Below are 11,731 nucleotides of genomic sequence, written 5' to 3'. Positions count from 1 at the left end.
GTTCCTGTCCCAGTGCATGATGGGAACAGGGCAAACCAAACTACAAAAGCCAATTCTTACACTGGGAAGGAAACAAGCTACCGGGGACCGGTTTCTGGCATTTCAGCCGTCTTCGGCCCGGCTTGCTTGAATCCTGATGGTGCAATGAGCAAGGGACTCACATCTGAGTATACCCTTCCACGCTTAGGGTGGACAAAAATATTTACAACAAGGGGTGGTGAGGGACAGAGTCTCTGAATTAAACAGAATACTCTCACCCCGTCAAGAGATCAGGGCTAGATCCAACACCGTTTTTTAGCTCACTGCACCATCCCAGTTTCAGAACCTGGCTGTATGCAAATTAGTCTGTTCCTGTCCCAGTGCATGATGGGAACAGGGCAAACCAAACTACAAAAGCCAATTCTTACACTGGGAAGGAAACAAGCTACCGGGGACCGGTTTCTGGCATTTCAGCCGTCTTCGGCCCGGCTTGCTTGAATCCTGATGGTGCAATGAGCAAGGGACTCACATCTGAGTATACCCTTCCACGCTTAGGGTGGACAAAAATATTTACAACAAGGGGTGGTGAGGGACAGAGTCTCTGAATTAAACAGAATACTCTCACCCCGTCAAGAGATCAGGGCTAGATCCAACACCGTTTTTTAGCTCACTGCACCATCCCAGTTTCAGAACCTGGCTGTATGCAAATTAGTCTGTTCCTGTCCCAGTGCATGATGGGAACAGGGCAAACCAAACTACAAAAGCCAATTCTTACACTGGGAAGGAAACAAGCTACCGGGGACCGGTTTCTGGCATTTCAGCCGTCTTCGGCCCGGCTTGCTTGAATCCTGATGGTGCAATGAGCAAGGGACTCACATCTGAGTATACCCTTCCACGCTTAGGGTGGACAAAAATATTTACAACAAGGGGTGGTGAGGGACAGAGTCTCTGAATTAAACAGAATACTCTCACCCCGTCAAGAGATCAGGGCTAGATCCAACACCGTTTTTTAGCTCACTGCACCATCCCAGTTTCAGAACCTGGCTGTATGCAAATTAGTCTGTTCCTGTCCCAGTGCATGATGGGAACAGGGCAAACCAAACTACAAAAGCCAATTCTTACACTGGGAAGGAAACAAGCTACCGGGGACCGGTTTCTGGCATTTCAGCCGTCTTCGGCCCGGCTTGCTTGAATCCTGATGGTGCAATGAGCAAGGGACTCACATCTGAGTATACCCTTCCACGCTTAGGGTGGACAAAAATATTTACAACAAGGGGTGGTGAGGGACAGAGTCTCTGAATTAAACAGAATACTCTCACCCCGTCAAGAGATCAGGGCTAGATCCAACACCGTTTTTTAGCTCACTGCACCATCCCAGTTTCAGAACCTGGCTGTATGCAAATTAGTCTGTTCCTGTCCCAGTGCATGATGGGAACAGGGCAAACCAAACTACAAAAGCCAATTCTTACACTGGGAAGGAAACAAGCTACCGGGGACCGGTTTCTGGCATTTCAGCCGTCATCACCACCCCCTTTTGTAAATCGATTTTGGCCACTATAGGTGTGGCAGGGTATACTCAGACATGAGTCCCTTTCTCACTGCTCCATCAGGATTCAAGCAAGCCGGGCCGAAGAGGCTGAAATGCCAGAAACCGGTCCCCGGTAGCTTGTCTCCTTTCTGGTAAAGAATTGGCTTGGTAGTTTAGTCTGCCCTGTTCCCATGATGCACTGGGCCAGGGACAGACTGATTTGCATATAGCCAGGTTCTGAGCTGGGATGGGGCAGTGAGATAAATAACGGTGATGGATCAAGCCCTGATCTTTGGACTGGGTAAGAGTGGTCTGCTCAATTCAGACACTCTGTTCATCACCACCCCCTTTTGTAAATCGATTTTGGCCACTATAGGTGTGGCAGGGTATACTCAGACATGAGTCCCTTTCTCACTGCTCCATCAGGATTCAAGCAAGCCGGGCCGAAGAGGCTGAAATGCCAGAAACCGGTCCCCGGTAGCTTGTCTCCTTTCTGGTAAAGAATTGGCTTGGTAGTTTAGTCTGCCCTGTTCCCATGATGCACTGGGCCAGGGACAGACTGATTTGCATATAGCCAGGTTCTGAGCTGGGATGGGGCAGTGAGATAAATAACGGTGATGGATCAAGCCCTGATCTTTGGACTGGGTAAGAGTGGTCTGCTCAATTCAGACACTCTGTTCATCACCACCCCCTTTTGTAAATCGATTTTGGCCACTATAGGTGTGGCAGGGTATACTCAGACATGAGTCCCTTTCTCACTGCTCCATCAGGATTCAAGCAAGCCGGGCCGAAGAGGCTGAAATGCCAGAAACCGGTCCCCGGTAGCTTGTCTCCTTTCTGGTAAAGAATTGGCTTGGTAGTTTAGTCTGCCCTGTTCCCATGATGCACTGGGCCAGGGACAGACTGATTTGCATATAGCCAGGTTCTGAGCTGGGATGGGGCAGTGAGATAAATAACGGTGATGGATCAAGCCCTGATCTTTGGACTGGGTAAGAGTGGTCTGCTCAATTCAGACACTCTGTTCATCACCACCCCCTTTTGTAAATCGATTTTGGCCACTATAGGTGTGGCAGGGTATACTCAGACATGAGTCCCTTTCTCACTGCTCCATCAGGATTCAAGCAAGCCGGGCCGAAGAGGCTGAAATGCCAGAAACCGGTCCCCGGTAGCTTGTCTCCTTTCTGGTAAAGAATTGGCTTGGTAGTTTAGTCTGCCCTGTTCCCATGATGCACTGGGCCAGGGACAGACTGATTTGCATATAGCCAGGTTCTGAGCTGGGATGGGGCAGTGAGATAAATAACGGTGATGGATCAAGCCCTGATCTTTGGACTGGGTAAGAGTGGTCTGCTCAATTCAGACACTCTGTTCATCACCACCCCCTTTTGTAAATCGATTTTGGCCACTATAGGTGTGGCAGGGTATACTCAGACATGAGTCCCTTTCTCACTGCTCCATCAGGATTCAAGCAAGCCGGGCCGAAGAGGCTGAAATGCCAGAAACCGGTCCCGGTAGCTTGTCTCCTTTCTGGTAAAGAATTGGCTTGGTAGTTTAGTCTGCCCTGTTCCCATGATGCACTGGGCCAGGGACAGACTGATTTGCATATAGCCAGGTTCTGAGCTGGGATGGGGCAGTGAGATAAATAACGGTGATGGATCAAGCCCTGATCTTTGGACTGGGTAAGAGTGGTCTGCTCAATTCAGACACTCTGTTCATCACCACCCCCTTTTGTAAATCGATTTTGGCCACTATAGGTGTGGCAGGGTATACTCAGACATGAGTCCCTTTCTCACTGCTCCATCAGGATTCAAGCAAGCCGGGCCGAAGAGGCTGAAATGCCAGAAACCGGTCCCCGGTAGCTTGTCTCCTTTCTGGTAAAGAATTGGCTTGGTAGTTTAGTCTGCCCTGTTCCCATGATGCACTGGGCCAGGGACAGACTGATTTGCATATAGCCAGGTTCTGAGCTGGGATGGGGCAGTGAGATAAATAACGGTGATGGATCAAGCCCTGATCTTTGGACTGGGTAAGAGTGGTCTGCTCAATTCAGACACTCTGTTCATCACCACCCCCCTTTTGTAAATCGCATCATCGGATCTAGCTGTTGCACCTACGTACCAGATAACTCGCCCTAAGTCTACAAGGCAATTGAGCACCTCCATAGACTTTCCTCAAAAGTTCATCAAGAGCAAGAAGGATGGTCGCTTGGGAGCTGGTTTTGGGACACTCTGAAGGACTGGGGATGGAGGTTGTTTACATTCATATTGATACCGATTGTGATACTATGTGGGTGTTGCCTAGGTATTCAATGCTTGCCATCTTTGTGTGCACTCATTTCTAACTGTATGTGCCCTAAGACTTTGGACTTCCGAACTGAGCACATGAGTTCCCTCTACGAGGTAGAAGTACGTGGCCTTATGGGGATAGACCCGAATTGACAAGTTGGCGAGACATGTTAAAAGGGAGGACTGTGGAATTTTAGTTTGCGAACTGAACATCATCTGCGCCATCTTGTCATCCATGTACTATATGCAGGGCAGCTATTTTAGGTACCATGGTCTCCCTGTTCACGATCGACCGCCAGCGCGCTCCCCTGACCCTGCGAGCATCCCCTGCACACCCTGGCTGCCCCCGCTCTCACATGCGAAGTCATAAACCCTCTCCTTCCGCATGACTCTGTCCTTGGGAGTTGCACCCGCGCCTGACCAACACTTCCATTCCTTTCATGAATACCTCTCCTTTGATGACCCCTTCCTCTGAGTCCGATTGTCCGCACGGGTCCCAGGTCATCACCTAGCCGGGGGATACAGTTTATTGCCCCCCTATTGTATGGAGTCGCTCCTCTTCAAAGGAGCTACTATTGATCATGGCCTCCCCACCCCCCTGGGATACGATCAGGCGCACACATCCTAAGAATCAGCGGAACACTCAGCTGCGTGATAGCCCCCTCCTATTGTATGTGGGGTGAGGACCTCTATTGTGGATATGTGTGGGGGTGGGTCTGAAACGGGGATTCCGGGGATGTCTTCTCATACTTCAAAGAGTCTTTTCTGCAATAAAGAATGCTCGCATGTCATAAACCAGAATATAAGAGGCCAGGCTTCAGAGAGGCTGTTAGAGCACCTCGAAACGATACCTTGTTGTCCGATCTGATGTGTTCTGCTCCGTCGGAATAAAACTTCTGTTTCCTGCCTTCCAGTCTCCAGCGCCTGCCTCTTTGTTTGATAACTAGAATGGTATAAGAGGCGGTTAGCGCCGGGCAACTTTGTAAAAGGCCATCAGCTCTACCTTTTTCCACATCTCGTCTCTCCTACTACTCCATTATTCTTCCTCCCCCCAAACGCTTATCTTACCTGTAATTCTTTTTTGAAAATAGGGGTAGGCACAGGGCTGGCAAATGGCGATTAAGGTTGGCAATCCTGGGCGGATGAAATGGCATCATTGCGGTGGTACTAGTGGTGGTACAAAGTGGCAGTTGCAGCATATGAAAAAAAAGAAAATGAAACCTTGATTGGCCTGAGCGGAGCATTAGAACAGTACGATAGATACTATAGCACGTGACAGTACACTAGAACAGTGCCATAATGTAGCCTTACAAATGCTAAAGTATTGAAAGTATAATTACTACTTGCGTGGAATTTGACATTGGCTACTACTACAAGAAATAGTACTGAAGGTGAAGGATACATCAGCGTAATCATTTGCCACGTGTAGGAGGAGGATGTTCTTCATGATCAATACAGTTGATGGCGCCCATGAAAATCTGCTTTGAGTTGCCAATAGTCATGGGTCTGTGTCAAGCTGAGTAAGAATATATCCTCAGATTCCTTCACCAGCCTTGAAATGAAGTTCATTTTCAGTTGCTATGACCTTATCCTCCCCAGCAAGTGTGTGGAATTATTTCTGTCATTTACTCACACATCAATGAAAACCACACAGCCCGGGGGAAGAGGGTTAGGGTTTGGAAATTGGATGGGAATGGGGTTTTTTGGGAAAGTTTTGTTGAGAGAGGAAAAAAAAACACAGGATGGACAAACAACAAATGAAGATAAACAAATCTTTGGATACGAAGATATCCATAAATCTTTTAAGGGACATAAAGGAAGTGCATGCACTACTGCAGGCATGAAGTTGATTGCTAAATGGATGGTTAGGTTACTTAAACTGAGTAGTACTTTCTAATGAATGAAAGAATGCGACAGTACAGGGCTGCAGTAATTATGCGTTTTCACTTGCCTATCTCTGCACTCAGAGAAACACTTTGTTCATTAAATTAGTTTGAAAAATAGCAAGTAAAACTATACAATGGCTGGAGGGATGAATTTAGAAGCAGAGAGCAAAAAAATGCAGAGTCACACTCATAGAAGTTCACAGTAATAACATTACTTAAAAGATAAGTAGAAATGAATGGATACTGTTACTGTATGTTGTTGTACTTGTCCTGTTGAATTTGGGAAGTTGCATGCATCCAGCCATTCCTCTTATTTGCGGTACTCCTCCATTCCATCTGACGCTCCGTCGATCAATGTTGGTGACCAGAAGACATCCTGTCCACTGCCTGCCTGGCGGATGCTGAATTGCGGCTCGCTAATGTGAAGCCTGACTTCATCCTTTTTTCCATTGCACAGGGTGAAAGCCGCCCTGTAACTGTTGATGGAAAAACAGGAAGTGATATTAAAACACCACTGAGAAAAAAATATAAGGTAAGTACGCTGTATAGTGCAAAAAGTCACACTTTCAGTTTCAGAATCGACAGTACAATAGTTTTGAAAGGGCGTACTCTGAGTCTCCTTTTGAAGGATAAATAAGTATGGGCGAATTTTGCGGTTCTTTCCCCTCAAGCTAGGTGTACTGTAAACTACGATTTTAGAACAAAATTAGACCTTCCCAGCAGTGCTCTCAGACCCTTAAACCCAGTCGCTAAAATGTAGAATACACCCAATCAGACCCCAAAAAACGTGCGATACTACTACCTGTCTGAGCCCTAGTGGAAAATGGTGACAAAACGTACTTTGAAAGTAAAGCAGGCCCAAATCCCCCCTTTCCCACCATGGATTTTCTCCAAACCACTTGCAATCAAAACTATCCATACCCAGGGTTGCTCCAAGACCCCCCAACCCCCCCAAACACTAGGAACCCCCCAAGCAGGCCCCCGAAAACACGAAAGTGAGCGAAAACTCTGAAAAGTGAAAAACGTTTATCCAAAACACTTTTCTCCGGTATTAGACCTTCCCAGCAATGCCCCCAGACCCGTCAACCCAGGCGAAAACAAGTTTAACACCCCCAAACAGGCAAAAAGCAAAAATGCAAAAATGGGAACTTAGAGAAATTTAGGCCTAGTTCCCAGATCACTCCGTGCGCGCTCTGCAGCTAGGCCCTAACTCCCCTTTGCCACCATGGATTTTCTCCAAACTACTTGCAATAGTCAAGTCAAGTCAAGTCAAAATTTGTATAGCGCACTACTCACCCAGAGGGTCTCAAGGCGCTTGGTTGGGGGGGGTTCGCTATTTATCAAACAGCCAGGTTTTGATTTGTTTTCTGAAGGAGAGGTGGTTCTGTGTAAGGCGGAGGTGGGTGGGGAGAGAATACCAGGTTTTGGCAGCTAAATAGGAGAATGATCTTCCTCCCATGGTGGCTCTTCGGATTCGTGGAATCGTGGCGAGGGCTTGATTGGATGATCGTAGTTGGCTGGTGGGGGTGTAAAAGGTCAGGCGCGTGTTGAGGTAACTGGGTCCTAGGCCGTAGAGGGCCTTGTATGCGTGGGTGAGGAGACGGAACTTGATTCTCTTGTTGACGGGGAGCCAGTGAAGGTCTCTCAGGTGACCGGAGATGTGTTTGTTGAGGGGTATGTCTAGGATGAGTCGGGCGGAGGCTTTCTGAATGCGTTGGAGTTTTTCTGCAATTTGGCTGTGGTTCCGGCGTATAGGGTGTTTCCGTAGTCCAGTCGGCTTGTGACAAGTGCTTGGGTGACCGTCTTTCTTGTTTCGGTGGGGATCCATCGGAAGATCTTTCGGAGCACGCGTAAAATGTTGAAGCATGATGATGAGACGGCGTTGACTTTTCTAGTCATTGAGAGGGAGGAGTCTAGGATGAATCCCAGGTTGCGAGCATGGTCCGTTGGTTTGGGCGCGCTGCCAAGGGCCGGTGGCCACCATGAGTCGTCCCATGCCGAGGGGGATGATCCTTGGATGAGGACTTCCGTCTTGTCTGAATTCAGTTTTAGGCGGCTGTTCTTCATCCACTCGGCTACGTCTTTCATCCCTTCGTGTAGGTTGGTTTTGGCGGTGTTTGGGTCTTTTGTGAGGGAGAGGATCAGCTGTGTGTCGTCAGCGTAGGAGATGATGTTAAGGTTTTGCTGGCGTGCGATGGCAGCGAGGGGGCTCATGTAGACGTTGAAGAGGGTGGGGCTCAGGGATGATCCTTGTGGTATTCCACAGATGACTTCGGTGGCCTCTGATCTGAAGGGGGGGAGGTGGACTCTCTCGGTTCTTCCGGCGAGAAACAAGATGATCCAGTCCAATTCTTTTTCTTGTATTCCGACGTTGCTGAGGCGTTGTACAAGGGTGCTATGGCAGACCGTGTCAAATGCTGCGGAGAGGTCCAGGAGGATGAGGGCAGCTGTTTCCCCGTTGTCGAGTAGTGTTCGGAGGTCATCTGTGGCTGCGATGGGGGCGGTCTCGGTGCTGTGTTTGGCTCGGAAGCCGGATTGTGAGGGGTCGAGAGAGCCGTTAGACTCGAGGAAGGCGGCGAGCTGGTGGTTGACAGTCTTCTCTATGACTTTGGCAGGGAATGGGAGGAGCGAGATGGGGCGGTAGTTCTTAAGTTCGGTGGGGTCTGCTGTAGGTTTCTTCAGGAGGGCATTGAGTTCGGCATGTTTCCAGCTTTCCGGGAAGGTAGCGTTGTAGAGGGAGCAGTTGATGATATCTCGGAGTTGGGGTGCGATGATGGAGTCGGCCTTGTTGAAGATGTGGTGGGGGCATGGGTCGGTTGGTGATCCGGAGTGGATGGAGTTCATCAATCGGATGGTGTCTTCGGTGCTGATCGGGGTCCAGGCGCAAAGGGTGGTGGTGGGGGGCTTCAGTTCGGTGGTGAGGGGAGTGAGTTGTTCGCCGAAGCTGTTATGTATGTCAGCGATCTTGCTGTGGAAGAACGAGGCTAAAGAGTCGCAGAGGTCTTGAGAGGGAGTGATGTCGTTGGTGCCGGCGCTGGGGTTGGTAAGCTCTTTGACAATGCTGAAGAGTTCCTTGCTGTTGTGGGTGTTGTTGTCGAGTCGATCCTTGAATGCTGATTTCTTGGTGGATCGGATCAGCTGGTGGTGTTTGCGGGTGGTGTCCTTGAGGGCGGTCATGTTGTCTGCAGTTGGGTGTTTTCGCCAGGCTTTCTCGAGGGTGCGGTATTTTTTTGGGGAGTATTTGAGGTCGTCATTGAACCAGGTGGCTCTTTTGCTTCCTGGCTTGTTGTGGTGGTTTTTCAAGGGTGCTAATTCGTCAGCGCAGCGGGTGAGCCATTGTGCGAGATTGATGGCTGCATGGCTTGGGTCCGATACTCTGGTGGGGGGGTTTTGGTTTAGCGATGTGGTGAGCTGGTCGGTGGTAATTTTGTTCCAGTTTCTGCGGGGGACTTGTTGTGGGTGGTGGTGTGTCGTGGTTTTTCTGAAGTCGAAGTGGAGGCAGCTGTGGTCCGTCCAGTGGAGTCCTGTGGCGTGATTGAAGGAGATGTGCTTGCTAGAGGAGAAGATTGCGTCGAGCGTGTGTCCGGCGTAGTAGGTGGAGGTGTTTACCAGTTGTTTGAGTCCGAGATTGGCGAGGTTGTCCAGAAGGGTGGTGGTGTTGCTATCGTTGTTCTTTTCCAGGTGGAAGTTGAGGTCCCCAAGGAGAATGTAGTCCTCGGAGGGGAGAGCGTGTGGGCTGATAAAGTCAGTGATGTCTTCGCAGAATTGTGTAGGGGGTCCTGGGGGTCTGTAGACGAGGGTGCCTCTAAGTGTTGTCTTGGGGTCGGTGTGAATCTGGAAGTGAAGATGTTCGGCGGCTGTGAGGGTGTCGTCGGCGCTGGTCGTGATGCGGATGGAGTTCTTGTGGACGATGGCGATGCCTCCTCCTGTTTGGTTGATGCGGTCCCTTCGGATGATCTTGTAACCGTCCGGGATGGCTATGGCGATGTCCGGCGCTGATGAGGCGTTCATCCAGGTTTCTGTAAGAAAGGCGACGTCTGGCGATGTGGTATTGAGTAGGTTCCATAGTTCAATGGCGTGTCTGTGGACCGAGCGGGTGTTGAGCAGGATGCACTTCAGGTGGTTGTTGTTTGGGCTCTGTTTGGTGTTTGTGGTTGCAGTGTGGGTCCTGATGCAACAGAACTTGCAGGATTGGCAGGTGCAGGGTCCATGGGCGCGTCCTGGGGCGGCTTGGTGGTAGTCGGGGCGTCGGCCGGTGTTGAGTGCAGTGAGGGTTGCGGCGTCGTATGTTAGGCGGGTGGAGTGGTTATTGCGGGGGTCAGAGGGTCTGGCGCTGGGCGCGGTCCAGGCGCGGACGGGCGTAGACGGGCTTACCTTTGGTGCGCCTTTGGCGCGCATGTGGCGCGCCCGCTGCGCGTTTGCCACTCTGCCATAAGTGGAGCGTGGAGGGGGGCGGAGCGAGGGAGGAGCAGCTGGGAGGCGGGAGCGGGGTGGGTAGGAGCGGTGATGCAGGAGGGGACGGGGGTTGGGTTGAGCAGTGACAGGGAGCGGGGTCGAGGGGTGCAACAAATGGTCTCTGAGGGTGAAAGCGAAACTGACCAGAGAGTCACAGCAGGTAGCGGTGGTGGCAGCAGACAGGGGGCACGACTAAATTAAAGCAGAGCACACGAACACAGGCACAACAGTGAAAAATGGCGCTAAACTGAAAATAAATTAAATGAAATATTAAAATAAATTAGTGCACAAGACCGGATCCTTGGCGGCGATTATCAGGGGCACAGCAGCTCAGGGGCACACCGGGGACACAGCGTCACAGCAGCTCAGGGCACACCGGAGACACAGCGGCAGGGGTCAGGCACGAGGCGGGTGGAGCGACCGGCTCTGACCAAGTCAGGTCGAGTCACAGCTCCCCGTCTCGTCCGTGTAAGCCTATATTATTCATGGGAGGGAGGAGCAGCTGGGAGGCGGGAGCGGGGTGGGTAGGAGCGGTGATGCAGGAGGGGACTGGGGTTGGGTTGAGCAGCGGCAGGGAGCGGGGTGGAGGGGCACAACAAATGGTCTCTGAGGGTGAAAGCGAAACTGACGAGAGAGTCACAGCGTGTAGAGGTGGCGGCAGCAGATAGGGGGCACGACTAAATTAAAGCAGAGCACACGAACACAGGCACAACAGTGAAAAATGGTGCTAAACTGAAAATAAATTAAATGAAATATTAAAATCAATTAGTGCACAAGACCGGATCCTTGGCGGCGATTATCAGGGGCACAGCAGCTCAGGGGCACACCGGGGACACAGCGTCACAGCAGCTCAGGGGCACACTGGAAACACAGCGGCAGGGGTCAGGCACGAGGCGGGTGGAGTGACCGGCTCTGACCCTCCAAGACCCCCCAAAACCCCCCAAACACCAGGAACCCCCCCAAGCAGGCCCCCAAAACCACGAAAGTGAGAGAAAACTCTGGGAAGTGAAAAACTTTTCCACCATGGATTTTCTCCAAAACACTTTTATCCGGTATTAGACCTTCCCAGCAAATGCCCCCAGACCCGCCAACCCAGGCGAAAACAAGTTTAATACCCCCAAACAGGCAAAAAGCAAAAATGTAAAAATGGGGACTTAGACAAATTTAGGCCTAGTTCCCAGATCACTCCGTGCGCGCTCTGCAGCTAGGCCCTAACTCCCCTTTGCCACCATGGATTTTCTCCAAACCACTTGCAATCAAAACTATCCATACCCAGCGTTGCTCCAAGACCCCCCACCTCCTCCCCCAAACACCAGGAACCCCCCCAAGCAGGCCCCCGAAAACACGAAAGTGAGCGAAAACTCTGGAAAGTAAAAAACTTTTCCTCCATGGATTTTCTCCAAAACACTTTTATCTGGTATTAGACCTTCCCAGCAATGCCCCCAGACCCCTGCAGCCACCCGCAAAAAAGCAGAACACCCCCAAACAGGCAAAAAGCAAAAATGGGCCTACCTTCAATTCAGTCCAAATGCGCTCTGCAGCTAGGCCCTAACTCCCCTTTTCCACCATGGATTTTCTGAAAAACAAATGCAATCAAAATTAGA

Source organism: Lissotriton vulgaris, chromosome 5, assembly GCF_964263255.1.
Source record: "Lissotriton vulgaris chromosome 5, aLisVul1.2, whole genome shotgun sequence".
Classification (NCBI taxonomy): domain Eukaryota; kingdom Metazoa; phylum Chordata; class Amphibia; order Caudata; family Salamandridae; genus Lissotriton; species Lissotriton vulgaris.
The sequence above is the reverse complement of the archived record's forward strand: the minus strand, read 5'-3'. Positions refer to the sequence as shown.